This window comes from Canis lupus, chromosome 14 (genome assembly GCF_011100685.1).
Source record: "Canis lupus familiaris isolate Mischka breed German Shepherd chromosome 14, alternate assembly UU_Cfam_GSD_1.0, whole genome shotgun sequence".
NCBI lineage: Eukaryota > Metazoa > Chordata > Mammalia > Carnivora > Canidae > Canis > Canis lupus.
The window spans coordinates 46103304-46120077 of NC_049235.1; the positions used below are offsets into that span (position 1 = coordinate 46103304).

Below are 16774 nucleotides of genomic sequence, written 5' to 3' on the forward strand. Positions count from 1 at the left end.
ATCTCCCTCTCCTTCTCCTTATTATACATACCAGTGAATGTGATTATAGCCTGGTGGGGTTATTTCATGGTCTCTAGATTACTTTGCAAGTCCTGTGAGGATATGGGCTGTGTCTGCTGTCCCATGTCATTGAAAGCCTAGAATAATGACCAGTTCTAATGCCCATGTGACACTTGTTGGGTGGATGAAATGAATTAATGAGCAAACAAATTAAATCAAAGGAGGATTATGGCATCTATTAAAAAAGGCATGTTGGGGGATCCCTGGGTGGCGCAGCGGTTTGGCGCCTGCCTTTGGCCCAGGGCGCGATCCTGGAGACCCGGGATCGAATCCCACATCGGGCTACCGGTGCATGGAGCCTGCTTCTCCCTCTGCCTGTGTCTCTGCCTCTCTCTCTCTCTGTGACTATCATAAATAAAAATAAAAATTAAAAAAAAAAAGGCATGTTGTATGGGGTTTTTCTCTCCTGAGTGTGGGAGAATATAGGAAAGGCAAGTATAGACTGAAAAAAAACAGAGTAAAGTCAAGAGGAGCTGGTTTTGGAAGGGTCCTGGTGTTTTAGGTGGAGGTGATGGTGTTGGTAGAGATATGGAGCAGGATTCGCTGTTTACAGAGAAGGGGCAGCAGATAGGAAGCTTCCTGGAATGCACAGGATGACATGAATGTTTAGGGAGCCGGGTGAGGAGGGATATCCATGAAATAAAATGTGTTTTGCTCTGTGAACCCTGAGGCAGCCCTGGGTCCCCTTTCAATGGCCCTTTAAAGCAGCATTGTGATGTGATGAATTTGGGCGAGTCAAAGCAGCCCATTCATCTGCTGGTCTCTGGAGGCTCCTGGCCACACTGTACAGTACCATGGGAGGCCAGTTCTGTGGAGCGTGGAATTTCCTCATATCTGGGGAAACTAGGCCCTGAACACACCTAGTATAAGGATTCTGGTTGGGCAAATTAAGGTCTTATAGGAAAATGATATTGAAGAATGAAGGTTGTAAGGAAACCTAGGAAAGCCTTTATAAATGGTTTATATGTTCACTAAGTAAGAGTCAAGTCAGTATGATAGACTATTTGTGTATTTGACATTATCAAGAACAGAATTGAATGATTCATTTTCATTTATCATTAACTTTAGCTTACTGACATATTTTCAGTATTTCCCTCTTTTGAAAAGGATGCTTACAAGTTTGTTTTGCTTTCTTTTTTTTAAAGATTTTATTTATTTATTTATGAGAGACGGGGGGGGGGGGGGCAGAGACTTAGGCAGAGGGAGAAGCAGGCTCCCTGTGGGGAGCCTGATATGGGACTCGATACCAGGACCCCGGAATCACACCCTGAGCCGAAGGCAGATGCTCAACCACTGAGCCACCCAGGTGTCCCTGTTTTGCTTTCTTATTAGTAATATGCTCACTAGGAAGTAGCATTTCTATCTCCCATGATGTCCTATTACCTATAAGGGAAGTGGAAAATTGAATGCTCATGTGATCCATAAAGAGCCTCTTATTTCATGCTCTGTGTATCATGACTGGATATAGTTGAAAGATTTGTCTAAAGGTTTGCTGGAATTCTTTTAGGTTAAGGGACAAATATACAGAAATTGCATATAGCATGAAAGATTAAAAAAAAAAAACTAGACTCTGGAGTCAGTATACTTGCGTTTGAATTCAAATTTCACCCCCAATGAGCTGTGTGACTATGGATAAGTTACTTCACTGCTCTGTGCCTTTATTTCCTCATCTGTAAAATAGGACATATTAATACTACTTCACAGTGTTGGAAAAGATTGATGTATTCGAAGTGCTTTACAGAGTGCCTATTACGTAGTAACTGGTATAAAAGTGATACCTATTAAGATTGATTTTTATCAATGAAATAAATCCATGCCTATGAGAATTTTACCTAAAGGTAATCTGAAGTGAGTGAGAAATGCTCATGTCCCTAATAACCTATTAGGCCTGAGGATAAAAGCCCCTCAACAGTGGCTTCTGTGACAGCACTGTCAACTCTCCTTTTGTGAGATGGAAAAAGCAGAAATGAGAAAGTTCTAAAAGGGAACATGTACATTTAAGCCTATGAAAACTTTGATTAGAGTAATATTGGTTTTTCTCAATTGTCTGCTATTTCTGACCAGAAAGGGCTTCTGTTGAAGATGAAGTGCTCTAAACCTGTGGTGCTGAACAGGGGGCCATATTTTCTGAGTCTGGAACTCCTAGACCCTCCTCCCAGCAATGGGGCTCCGGCAGAGAGATCTGGGGGGTGTGCACCACCATGGGCCCAGTGCTCCTGGAACATAACACATATTTTTATGGACAGGCACAGTAACATTTTGGGAATAATGGCTTTGGTATTTCATTCAGGTAGGAGATTAGAAAGCTAACCTCCCTACCCTCCCTACCCCGCCCCATGAGAACACTGTAAAGTTTTAAGTCTTTTAAAGAAAACTCAGGACCATAATCTATCCCCTGATCATATTTATTGGACAGATGAAAACTTGTTTTGGGTGGTGTTTATCATTCACCCCACATATTTTTTTATCCTCTCTCCAGGAAAATAATGGGATGTTTGCCAGTTACCTTACTGAAATATAGAGACAGCATGGTTCAAATATTCTTTGATCCCTAGGGACTATATAAAACAGACCTGAGAGTGTTTTCTACTGTGATTGGTTCTTGAATAATTATTACCTGTGCCCATGGTCACTTTACTTTCTTTCTGGAATGTTCAAACCTACCTACCTGGAATGTAATGTAATACCTGAAAAATTTCTAAAATACATTATTATACTGGTCTGAAATTTCTAAAATTCAGCTTTCCCTTCTCTTTCAAAATTAGGGCAGTGCTCGGCCATGGCCAAGCATGGATACCTCTAGGACTTTTTCAGCTCTCCAGGATTCTGAGATTACTGGCTGCATTTTAAGATCATATCTGCAATTTATTTTAGTTTCTGGGGTAGAATTAATCTTGATGTGGACTGACACTTGAATTTATTTAAAATGATTGGGTTGTGTCTTTATTGCCTTGCATATAGTGGATGTTAAATTCTTCAGAACCTGTTGTCCTCTGTGGTTTCCAATTTTCCAATTTTATCTGAGTAACTTCCTGCTCATACAGAACTGCAGTTTATCTTGCGGTCCAAATGCATTCTTCTAGCTCTTAGTAAAAGCATCAGGCAGCGTATCATTTAATATATGTTCATTGCAAACTCAGAAATTTCAGATTTTAAGATGTTAGTGTTAGTCAATATTATCGTTTTATTATAAGCAACAGAAATCAACTTAATTTTATTATTTATTATTATTTTTAAAAGATTTATTTATTCGTGAGAGACACAGATAGAGAAGCAGAGACACAGGCAGAGGGAGAAGCAGGCTTCATGCAGGGAGCCCGATGTGGGACTCGATCCCAGGACCCTGGGATCACACCATGACCTGAAGACAGATGCTTAGCCACTGAGCCACCCAGGCATCCCTCAACTTAATTTTAAATCAGAAATCAACTTGTATTAAACCAGAAGGGATTTGGGAGACTTTATAGAGACTGAGTGAAGCAGGCATTGGAAAATTGTCAGCCTCCAGTGGAGCACCAGGCACTCCCCAGAGGTTTTCTGTTTATTGTGCTGGCTGAATAATGGGAGTTGGTCAGTGGTCCCTGTTGCAGGCTGATCATTTGCGCTTGGGGAAATTCTGGTTCAGTAGGTAGGAAGTAGCACTTGGGATCAGAAAGTTTTGAAAATGGCCTAGGGATGCTAGTGACTGGCCAGATTTGGGAACCACAGAGTGAAGCAAATACATTTGTCAAATTTGAATCCTCTGAAGTGCTTTGTTAAAACTCAAATTGCCTGGCCTCATCCCCAGAGGCAGATTCAGTAGGTCTAGGGCAAGGCCTGAGAATTTGCATTTCAAAGAGCTCCCAGGTGATGCTGAGGCTGCCACTCAGGCTTTGTGAACTACTGAGAAAAAAAAAAAAGGCAGCTGTTGTTGCCATAGGAGGCTACATGCCCAACATTTTTCTTATTATTTCTAAAATTTTAACCTCACTGCCATCTATGTTGCTCTCTCCTGGGAGATCCTTTCTCTTCTGCTGGGTGCCTCCACCAAAGATATTTAAACTTGTCAATGGGAGCTGTTAGTTGTTTCATGACTATGTATTGGGGAAAGGAGCATTGACTTCCCCGGCTTGAAATCCACTGCTTATCTTGTGGGTACTGGGATCCAGAACCACTGGCTGTGGCCCGAGCTGCATTTATCAAATTTGAAGTCACCAGTGATCACACCCAGTTTGCTATTCAACCTTCCTTGGTAGGAGAAAACAGAGACATATTGGATTGAAGGCTCACATTGTGGGCTGCAGAAAAACAGGTTGACTTCAAAGGAGAAATTTGGAAATATAAGAGGACATTTCCTTTCTTAGCAAGCAAATGGAAATCTGCTACTTTCTGCCACTCCCCACCCCTCCTGCCCTAAGATATAAAGGGAAATCTCACCTTTAGCACATACCAAGAAGTTTTAGATGGTTCTAGCCTTTTAAAGTTAGCCTAGCAAGCGGAGATCTAGTATTAAAGGTGGGCCCAGTTTTATAACCTTCAGATCCTCATTTAGAAAGTCTGTATGGATCTTACCATCACCTTGGAAAGGCCCTGGCAAAATTCTGCACACCTCACAAAAGTTTAGAGATGAAACTGGACACCAAGACGGGCTCCATACTTCATTTACAATCCTAAATGTGGCTTGCACTTGTTTAATGCTTTAAGTTTCTGATCCTTTTGATGCAGATCTGCCTTGACTTTATCGCAAATACTTCCTGAGATGTTTCATGCTGCAGAGAAACCATGTTACAGTGGAATTTTTCCTTGGAAGTTGTTTTACTTTCTCCCTGTAAACCTGGAAGATGAAAGACAGATTCCCAGGAGGTAAAAGTCACAAAAATGAAAAAGAAAAAAAAGACAAAAACCATGTGGCTTTATGCCTTGTATTCTTCGTCTCACCTTGGAACTGAAATGTGCTGCTTTGCCTTGATTCAGAAAGAGGTCTGATGGGTCAAAATATGGATTAGCAGCAGGAAAGACCCCAGCATCTCATCTGCTTATAAAATTCTCATCAGTGATCAGAATGGGAAAAGGGAACTATAGGTTTCCAGAAGACTGAGGAGCAATAGCCCCACAGATGGATGATCTGGTTGACATTCAATTTAGTTATTCAATGGAAGAGTCAGTCTTTGGGGACATTGGTGTCCTGCTTTGGAAATGACTTGCCCGCAGGACTGCATCACTGTATTTAGAATATGGCTTTGGAGAAACCGCAAATGAGCATCACTCTTCCCCACCAACTTCCAAACAGATTGTATACAATGGAGACTTGAGTCTTGGTTCTTTCATAAATCATGTGGGATGGATAGCTGGGTTTAGAAGGAATGTTAGCAGACCGGGAGCCTTTCTCTGGTCAGGGAACCAAGATCAAGGGCTCTGCTACTCAAGGTTGACTCTTGTTTCAGCAGCCCCTTCAGATTTTACTTCTAGAAGCCAAGACACATTAAAAACATTTTTCCTCCCTCTGATCAATGTCATTTGTACTTTCAACCTCAATGGAGCCTTGGAGAATGAGCTCATGCAGCCTTCATGGAATGTTGCCTGATGTTGCTGAGTTTAGTCTCTTTCTTCTTTGGAGTGATGTCACAGGTACAAAAGCATCCTTCTCACATTCAGGGGAGTTGAGGCAGCAAGGACCACTTATTTGGTCATTGGCTCATTTCACAAATACACGTGGAGCTCTACTGTGTACTGGACCTTGTACCTCACGTCAAGGTGCTATTGTGGGCTGTGGATGGGACAGATGTAGTTCTGCTTCATGGAGCTATGGTGGAAAATGGAAATCAGTAAACTAGCAGTCACAGAACAGTATAGGAAGGAGCATAAAATGGTATGAAGTACTTGGCAGCTCTGCACATTAGTGATTGATGCTCAGAGACTAGTAGAAGGTGCCAGTGAGTCTACATAGGAGGGGAACTGACCTTAGCTGGCAGGGGAGGGAGGGTGAAAAAAGGAGCTGTTCTTTAAGTTTTTCAGAAGAAGCAATAGCAGGCTGAAATCTGGAAAATGAATGTGAGTGTGCCAGAGGAAAAAAGAATTTGGAAGGAGAAGCAGTAAGAACAGTGTGTGCAAAGGCTCAGGGACCAGAGAAACCATGAAACATCTTAGAAATGGCTTACAATGAGTGTGGTGGGCAGTGGAAGCAAGAGGAAGAGAGAAGTAGTTGGGGATTTCTTTATTGACTTTTATCCTGGGTGCAAGGATCCTGAGGCACTGAAAGTTTTAAGCAGTGAAAACCCGATCAGGCTATCCCCTGGGAATAGACAATGGATTTGAGGGGAGACAATGGCAAGTGTGTTCAGCTTCTCTTGTTTCCTAGACATCCACGTTAGAAGTCAACTGGGGTCTCCAACTTGTCTGGTGATTGAGGCCATGGGAATAGATGACAATGACCATTGGAAGCATATGCAGATAGGCCATGCTCCAATTTTAGTCTGTTTAAGAATCATATGCAGTGCTTGTTACAAGGAAGTTTCCTGAGCCAGACCCCAGGGATTCTGATTCTCAAGATCTGGGCCCTCCATGGGAATCTGTGTTTTACCCAAACTCTCTATGTTATACTGATGCATGTGATCTGTGAGCTGTACTTGGAGAAAATAAACTGTAGAGATAAAATGAGGAGTCCTTGGAGAGAACTTGAGGGGCAGGATGACTGAACTGAATTGCCCAGAATTAATTGCTTAGGGAAATGTCTACTGAATCCCAGCAGGTGAGAGTGCCAGTCAGTAGTGGGCAAAATGAGGATGAAGCAATTGTCAGTGCACTTCGCAGTCAGCATGGATCTTCCAATGGGATTTCATCTTTTATAAATGCGTTTCCTAAACAGGAAAATAAAATTATCCCTTCTCTCTGAAGAGCACATTTCTTTGAAAAAAAGAAAAAATATATATATACACACACATTCATATATTGTGTGTGTGTTGTGTGTGTGTGTGTGTGTGTGTGTGTGTGTGTAAAGAGAGAGATAAACTTAAGACAAATACAGAATTAGTTTAACTGGCCCTTTACCTTCCAGTTTGTTAATTGCTTTATAAATACTCATGTTTGATGTAGCGAGATACATTTCACAAACCTTGATGCAGTAGAATCATAAGCTTGTGGAAGAAATGGCTCTTTATTTGGACAAAGCTAATGGAAATATGGGAAGAGGGTTTTAAACATTTTTTGAGACTGTTGGAAAAGTGTTTTAGCATGACTAGCTTCTTAACATGAATTCCAGCCACTGATGTTTATTATCTCTGAATTCTTTGGCAACACTGAATGATCAATTGTAATGAAGGTTTATTTTATCTAATTAAGTGAGACTAATTGGTTTGTGCAACTTTGTAATAGCATGTTCTTTTTTTTTTTAAATTATAGATGTTCCCTCAGTTAAAAGATTTTAATCTGACTTAATGAATTCAAATCTAATCAAAATGAACAATTTCTATATAGTCATGGCCCTTAGAAGTAGTATTTATAGGGCTTTATATATGTCGGGGGCTTGTGCATGATGTTGAGGTGATATGTTGCTTAGTTTTTATAACAACCATTCCAAGTAAGTATTTCCATTTTCAGTGAAGCTGTTATACCTATAGTCATGTAAGAATTGAGTGACTGAGCTAGAACTAGATAGAACTAGAACCAAAAGTCTGGCTATAAAGTAAATTGTCAAGAATTTGTTGTATTGTGACTCTTGTGTTCATTTTCTCATGCTTTACTAAGGGCTCTAGATTATCATTCTTTTCTCAGTAACTCGTATTGATGCAGTAGAAATGTAAAAGGTATTTGTTGGGTCCCTGTTAATACTTTATTTTTATAGGCATGGTTATTTCAAGAAGGTGCCCATTTGTCTAAGCTATACTCATGCTTTGTGTTTGGGGCATTCATTTATTCATCCATTGAATATTTATTGAGTGACAGATACTGCAGAAGTTTGAAATATAGCAATGAACAAGAGGTAGTCCCCTGCCATCAAGGAAATTACTTTCTTGTGGAATATTGTTGCTCTTTGAGGTGTGATGGCAGTGATGGGTTACTAGTGAGTAACATGTTGGTGGTATAATGAATCTTTAAAAATTTAATGATTATTCTGCTCCATGGTGCTTATCAATCATGGCTTCTAGAGTCATCTTGCATTAATGAAAGCTATCCAACCTATGTAGAAACTCCTAGAGCCCTGTCATCAAATGATGGGCCCTTCAGGGATTCTTTCCAATTACAGACTCAGGGAGTTGCTTTAATTTTGAAAATATTGCAAACTTGAAACTGAGTATGTTCCCATTCAGTAGGAGACACTGTTCCTGTTCCATTTTGCTGGGTGTGTTCTGTGAGGAGCTACTTCAAGGGATCATATCCCATGCTTTGCCTTCCCTTGTCCTATGCCAAGTTTGGGGGAATTCACAATGAAGAGGGCTACTCAGGCAACCTCTTTCTCCATTTTCATTGCCTCTCGGAGAGATAACTCTTAAATTCCTTAAGGCAATGGGGACTTCAAAACATTTGAGGAAGAATCTGAACTCCCTTATGAAAGTTTTCTTAATCAAGAAACTCCAACTCAGTGTTTAACTCAAATCTTCTTTAAAGTTCTACAAGGCATATAATGGAGCCTTGTTATAGCCAGCTTTCTGAGATCTACTGCTTAGCCTGGAAGAAGAAATAGCCTGGAAGGGTAATTTAGATTTGGCTTCACTTAACAAGATTATGATTGGGTGAACCAATCCCTTTAACATTTGCCAAAGAAAAAAAAAAAAAGAAAAAAAAAAAAAGCAAGCCAGGAGAAGAGTCAGAAAAGGATCTATCATGTTGGTAAAATGCTCAAAAATCCCTTGCCTTTTTCCTGTAATAGCCCAGAGTTTATCTCAGATACAGTAGTTGTCTCATGCTGCCTGTGATGATAATGTGACTGATCACCCTTCTGGGCTTCCCCTTGGAAGTCAACAGTGAACAGTAATATATATCTTGTCATGGGGGTTGATGTGTGATCTGAGGGGCTTTGAGCCAACTTGGAACACTCTTTGAATCTAGCAGTAAAATGAATCAAGACTAAGAGGGCCAATATAGAAAGGTATAACCTAAGGAAGCTTGGGCTGACTTTATACAAGAAAGGTCCTCTCAAGTAAGTGGCTTCACTTTGGAAGCATCCAGTTAATCCCCTTCATGTTGTATGGAGGCCTTTACATTTTCCCTAGTGCAACCATTAAAATATTGACTTAGTGATAAACATATCACTTATCCTGTTTATACCAGTGCCCACAGTTGTCACAGTTTGCCACCTGCCTCTAGTCTTCATACACTGCTGGGAACATAGACTTTTCAGTTAGAACATCTCATCGTAAGGCTTGATTGGCACTGATGACATATGGTGGACCTGAGATGAAAAAAATGGAGGTTACTCAGTGTAGGAAACAAATCTGATATCTGTGGGTTATGCAACTTTCTGTGTTCTTTTGCTGGTAGAGGGGCATCACTGTTGGAGTGGTGGGGAGAGATGTTAGTCTTAGAATTTATTCCTTCTCTTAGCTAGCTATCCTTCTCCTGTGTTTCTTCGATTCTCTGTATTTCTGTCTTTGTCCAGAGCACATAGCCCCCCAACTTCCAACATCCCTTATCAGACTTCTAAATAATATCAAATCTTCTGAGACCCAACACGTATGAAATGCAACTCCTGTTATATAAATTTGACATGAAGATTGTATAAAGAAAAATTACAGGAGTTTCTAAAGAATATCAAAGTATCTCAAATGCTGTGACATACTCGTAGGAATTGTGTGGCCATCACACAGAAAATTTGAAGTGCCTCAAGTTATTATGTTTAGAATTCATTTTTGACTACTTGTAGGAATTTAATGGTGTTTTTGCACATTTTATTGCAAGGGAAGTTTCTGTGAAATTTCCTTAATCATTTGAAGAAGTAGGTAGACAGCCAAGCTAACAGTTAAAAAATAATATGTTGGAATATATTTTGTCTTCTATCAAAATAAATCAAAATAGAAAAAACAGCATCTTTGGTTCCTATGATTTTTTTCCCCCAAGAAGTGCCATTTTACTACCACAGATTAATGGAGTAGGATGGAAACATTGATCTGAATAAATTAAAAGTCAGACTAATAGAGTATTTTATTTTCTTTCTTTATCATGTATTTTCATTTTAATTAAGTTAGTATGTGAGTATGGAAGAAAAATCAAATGGTGCTAAAGGTCAATAACAAAATCAAGAGCACCCTGCTCGTACCCCCCATAAGTGAACAATTCCAGTGCTTTCAGCTGTTTCTCCTTATGTCTTTCTTCATATTCCTCAATAACACAGTAATAGATCTCATTTTTGATTCGTCAATTTAAAATATTACTTACAGATTTCCTGTAATGACTAATGAGGATTATTTTGGCTCTTTTACACATTTCTCTCTCTATTCACCTGATATGTAACATACTAATACTGCTAATAATACAAATCCTGAACATGGGGATGTTCATTAAAATCCCCAGCCCTGCACTCAAAATCTGATACAGTAGGTGTAAGGTGGCCTCTTTTTTATGCAATATGCATTATCAGCAAATGATTCCAGTAATTCTGATGAAGGTGTTCAAAGAAGATGTTTAGAAAAACTCTAGCCAAGAGTTTGACTCTTGATTCTTTTCTAGGGTTAGGTAATGCAGGATTTCCAGAACTGTGGAGGATATACATGCACAGTAAGCAATGACTCAAGGGTTCTATTGTACTGAATAGATAAAATGGATCTCTAGACTCCACACAAATTATATTTATGTATTTGCTTTTATAAATAAAATTGAAAATGTTTTACTCACCCTAAACATAAAAACTATGTACCCCCTTAGAATGCTTTACCAATCAAAGCATGAACTTTAACTTGGACATTTAATTAAGTGATTTATAATGTTTGAAATGATATTATGAAATGCTTTCTTTGATTTCTATGCTTGCATTTGTCTAGGAAGTACAGTGGCTCTCAGATGTGATAGCTGTGGCAGAGGAGGCAGATGATTGGCTCAAAAAATTAAGTTACAACAAGGCAGAGGGGCAGGCATAGGGGGCAGGTTAGTAAAACCTTTACAGCTCATCTTCTGACAGATGGTTAGTGCCAGGGGCCTGCGATGAGGTAGAAGGATACCAGGAGGCAAGGGTTGGATCCTCTTTAGGAAGTTCTGTCTAGGAAGGAATTTTAGACCTCTTAGCCTAGGGTTTAGGGGCAGAGAGAAAAATGATTCTAGGTCCCGGATGCTAGGCAGATAAGTGTTCAGTGATTAAAAAGGGACTCATGCAAAAGCTTAGCCATAAAGGATGAGTCACTTTGGGTGAGAGCAGAGGGGAGACTAGTACTAATTTCAGGTGACAGGCATATTTGTCAATGAACCAGATTTAGGAAATAGTAGGGGAGCCTAGAATTTGTTCATGGGTTGCTAGTGCCTAAAAAGAAAATCTCTGGAGACAGAGCTGCCAGGATATTTCTGACTCACCTGTTAGGGTTTTACCTTTGTTTGGAAGCTGAAACAGGGCTTATCAGTTAGCTTGTCTAGCTCCGAGGAATTTAGGAGGACAGGGGATGCTCACGGCCAGGAGGTGTCGGGATAAAGGCTCAAGAAGTCTTGGAGTTTCTGGAGCAATTCCAGATCCTTCACACTGGCTTTAGCATTAGAATATTACTCCTGGCCCAGCCTAGCAAGAAAGATGATGCAGTATCAAGTACCTCTGGGGGAATGGGAAGATAGAGGCTTGAGGCTGGTTGACCCCCTACTTTCTTTTGTCCTGATGGACAGGATCATGGCTCTAGGTAGACAGATTTGGAGCAGTGGTAGGGTACAAAAGACCAGGTGGAGTCAAAGGATGACTTTATTAGGCCATGAGACATTCCAACTGCCATCACTGTTATGAATCACAAGTTCTCCATTGGCTTATTTCTTCTTTAATGCAAGGATTTCTTGGGTTTTGAAATGAGGGAAAATATGGAAACTTCTCACTTCTCTTTTCTTTACATGGGAATTCTAAAGACATAGCTTAAAATGTCGTGTTGTTGGCTGTAGCACATCAGGTCTGATTCTTGTAGGTCCTGGTTCATTCAAGACAATGACCACCTTGTGAGGACACACTGCCTAAAGCATATTGGAGGAAGGTTAACTGGTGTCTCATGGCCATCAGATTGATTACCAAGCATTCAGAATCACTAAAACGAAACTGGGCACTATGTTTATTTATAAAAGTACTTTGTTGGTCTTTTAGGTTGAAGTTGATGACAGATGTGTTTTTAGAGAAAAAGTACAAACTCTAGAGACACAAACATCTGCTCTTTCTCAGCCCTGCCTCCTGGGTTTATACTGCATTTTTTATCCGCACAAAAGGCTTTCTTTTTTTTTTTTTTTCTACTGAATACCTGAAAATATGAGTGTAAATGACTAATATGGATTCTTGACAGTTTTACTGGAACTGGTGTTTTCAGGCTTTGATTGCCCATATATAGCTGGCTCTGTGGGTGGTGTTGATTATCCCTTTTTCGCTCTGTAGTCCATATGGTATTACAGTCCACTAAGTGAACTTGCTGACTTAAGTGATGATGTACAGTGTTTCCCTGGGACCATAGAGTTCATTTCTATGACCCAAGTGCACTGCTATACTTTGGTTTGTTTATCATGGTTATAAGAATTACTTCATGGAGGTAGACCTCAAGAATGTAAAAGTCAAGGCATTTGAGTCAGCGGTTCTCAAAGTGTAATCCATGGACCCCTGGGAGTCCTCAAGACTGTTTCAGAGGGTTCATGAGTTTTAAAACTATTTTTATCATAATACTAAGACATTATTTGTCTTTTTTGCTATATTCACATTTACACTGATAGTGGGTAAAATGCTAGAGCCTTTGTGGATCAAGGTAGTGGCAACAAGCTGGTCATTGTATTGGTCACCATCATGTGCTCTTAGTTAAAAAAAAAATTTAAAGCCCTATTTACCTAAAAATGTCCTTGATTAAATAAAAAATTATGTGTTTTTATTAAATATTACCCTTGAATATACATCATTTTAACATTGGGAGTGTGCAAAAAATACTGCTGAGTATCGAAATACAGTGGATATCCAAAGGAAAAACACTTATGTGTTTATTTGAGTTGTGAATTGGGCCAGCCTTTTTTTTTTTTTTTTTTTTCCCATGGATTCCATTTTTACTTGAAAGAACAACTGACAAGAAAATTATTCAGACTTTGGCATTTTGGCAGACATTTTCTCAAAAGTAAGTTTGTGCTTTCATGTGAAAATTAAAATTTTGGAAAAATTGCATTTCCACTATGCACTTGACATATTTCTTATACTTAAAGACTTTTATGAAGAGATAAAAGATGATATTAATGTAATTTATTTTTTATATTTGATAATGAAATACACCAACATTAGGAAGATCTGCCTAAATCAATAGTTTCCAAATGACCAGTACACAGTGTTACAAAAATCATGCATGGGGAAAATTTCTACTTAGGATATGGTTTTGAATTTTCCATTACAACCAACCTTTAAGATTGTTGAATTTTGGTATAGTATGAAAGAAGTATGTCCACATATATAAAATGGCTCTTAAAATCTGTCTCTATTTTCCAAATACAAATCTGTATAAGGCTGGATTTTCTTTATATACTCTACCCAAAATAGCCTATTGTAATAAATTGAAAGAAATAAGTAGGAAACTTCAATTATTTTTTGTTAAGCCAGACCTTAGACAGATTTGCAAAAAAGATAAAATAGTGTCACCTTACTCACTGATTTTTTTTTGTTTTATGCTATTGTGGATGGAATAGATATTTTTTTCATAAAAATGGATTGTCCATGTTAATGTAATGCATTTTTGTCCTCTTAAAATGAACAAGTTTTTAAAATTTCCGTTTTTTTAAATTTCTGTTTTAATTTCTAATACAGTAACTACTGATAGACATAACTCATGTAAACAAAAACTATTTGATAGGTTCAATAATTTTTAAGACTGTAAAGGAATCCTGAGATCAGAACTTTGAAAACCACTGATTTAAGTGAGGCTTTCCACATACAGCCTGGGTTAGGAACCCATGTCTAGTTTAAATATAAAGAAAATCATGTTTTGCCCTTTTCCCAGTTTTCTTTTTTTTTTCCCCAAAGCATTACTTTGTCCTTTGGTTCCTATGTATCTGTCTAGAAATCCCCTGGCCTCTAATCTAGAGTCTCCCAGGATATGCACGTTGTCCACTTTTGAGGAGGCACCAACCATGGGTTCCACCTATCTGAGAGATAAGAGAAGAGCCCATGTCACTTATAGAAACATTTATATTGTCTTTCACATCTAACTAACTCCTTTGTTTGGAAAGATGGACAGCTAGCTGGGGACAGCTACCCTGAGTGATTCTGTATGAGACCTTTCTAAGCTAAAGAGAATTAGAACTTGGAGAAGTGTTTATGAGTTCATCATAAAGAATATCCTCAACATAATGGAATATTAAATGGGCAACATAATGTTAATTATGGAAAGATCATAAAAGCTGCTAGCTAGAATTTTGAGTGGGGGGAGGTAGATTACCCAATGGTTTTGCAGTCTATCAACAAAAGCTGTAATTATTTATCAGAAAAAGACATTGTGGTAGGCCCTTGACTGTGGATATAAAATTATACGTGCGTGTTGAGACAAAACTGAAGATCATTGATTAAAATGAAAACAATTAATGGAGAAGCTGCTTCAAACCTCTCACATTTAATTAATTAATTTGTTCGTTTATTTGTTTATTTAGAGAGGGAGAGAGAATGTGTGCACATGCATGCACACACACACACACACACACACACACACATGTGTTCCAGCTGGGGGTGGGAGGGGAAAAGAGAGAGGGAGAGAGAGAATCTTAAGCAGGCTCCATGCCTACTCAGGGCTTGGTCTCATGACCCTGAGATCATGACCAGAGCTGAAATTAAGAGTTGAATGCTTAACTGTCTGAGCCACCCAGGTGCCCCCAAACTCACATTAAAAAATAATGTTTTGTTGATATTATTTATTTAATTTCAATATCAGGGAAATAAGGGGCTAGAGATTGAAATTCATGCTGCCTCTCTCTAACACTGGGAAGGGCAAAGACCCTTTTAACTGCTCCCTGCCTGGTGTCCTTGCCAGATCTCCAAAGCTCCTGCCTTGTTTTACTGCCTTTACACAGCTCTTTGACCTCACCTTGCCAGGGTTGTCTAGGCCTCACTTATGGTTCCATGAGGTCTCACCCAAAGGGAGCTACAGGGATAAACAAGCCTTTCCTCTGAATGTTTGTTTCTTCCATTACCACCTACTGAAGAATCTATCAGGTTCTATTTGTTTACAATGTGTCACTTTTTTAAGGGCCACCCAGAGGGAGGTATTGAAGGGCAAATTTGCTAGGCAAAAAAAAAAAAAAAAAAAAAAAAAAAAAAAAAAAAAAAAAGGCCTAAAGAAAGACACGGCTGAAATATTCCTTAGCATATCCTACAAATACCCCTTTTAAAGCCATGGAAACCACATATCCCACATAGTCTGCCTGGGGAATTTGTAGCCGGCTATGTTTTCAGAGGATGTGGGAGGTAGCGTTTTCATACTGTGGTATTTATAAATATTCCAGAAATGCCACATATTGGTAGGGTGACCTGGTTTATGGAATTGGAAAAGGGCCATGTTGAAGTCAAGAATTCTTTTTTTCTATAGTAAAATGTGCAAAGGTTCTGAAAAAAAAATCAAGATAATCCTGAATAAAATGAACAGGAATCCCGAGATAACTTGTATTGACAGTATCCTTCAAACAAACAAACCATTGTTAGAGTGGTTTTAGGAGTCTATAAAAACATAATCTTAAATTGAATTTGAAGAGCATATCATTTAATACAGTACTTATGGGAGGGGAAGACTTTGGGGAATAGAACTACTTGCTCAATGAAGGAATATTGATTGCTCAATAAAAGAACTTGTTTAACCAAAAATTGTTGCCAAGCAATTTGCCCCAAAGAGGAAAGACCCTGTTGTTGTAGATACTTAGGACAGGTGCACAGTAGTAAATTGAAGTTGACTAGCCTTTTCCAGATTGCGTTCCTCATTATATTGTACCAGAATAGGTTCATATGGCGTGGCAAAAGGGTTCTATGGTCAAATAAGTTTGAGAAACACCATATCATATAATCTCCCTGTTGGATATCCACATGCATTAAAGGATAAGAAAAGTCTTGCAATAAAGGAAGCTGCTTAACTTTGTTTTACACAACCTTACTAATTTTTTTTTTTGTAGAAGCCATAATAACTTCTTATGAAACAAGACTCCACAAAGTTCTAGTTTAGGAAATGCTATAGGAGATAATTGAGCGTAAATTACCTTGGTATTTTGAGGGAAGGATTTGGCCAATCCAGACGATTCTTCTGGTGTTCTGAAAGAAGACTGAGGCAAACATTGGCATATGTTAGTAAGGAATTGTCATTGTCTTTCACTTCTGACTAACTGCTTCATATGGAAGGATGCACAGCCAACTGGGGATATGACCGTTTGCCTGAGGGATTCTGGGTGCTAAAAGTCACAACCATCTATTCATTCTTCCTACTAGACCTTAGATGGATTGTGGCTACTGTGCCCATCAGTGCTGTTTTCTACAGAACAAGCATTAAAGAAATGATTATATAGTGACTTACTGTATCTGTGGGGTTGCCTCACTTATTTATAGGGCACACCAGCCTATTTGTGGCAATAGAGC

General features: G+C 38.9%; 1 protein-coding gene across 2 annotated transcripts in view; it reads left to right on the forward strand.

The window, feature by feature from the left end:
* BMPER (BMP binding endothelial regulator) overlaps positions 1-16774 on the forward strand; it is a 244690-nt gene that overhangs the window by 97152 nt on the left and 130764 nt on the right. The window lies entirely within an intron of this gene.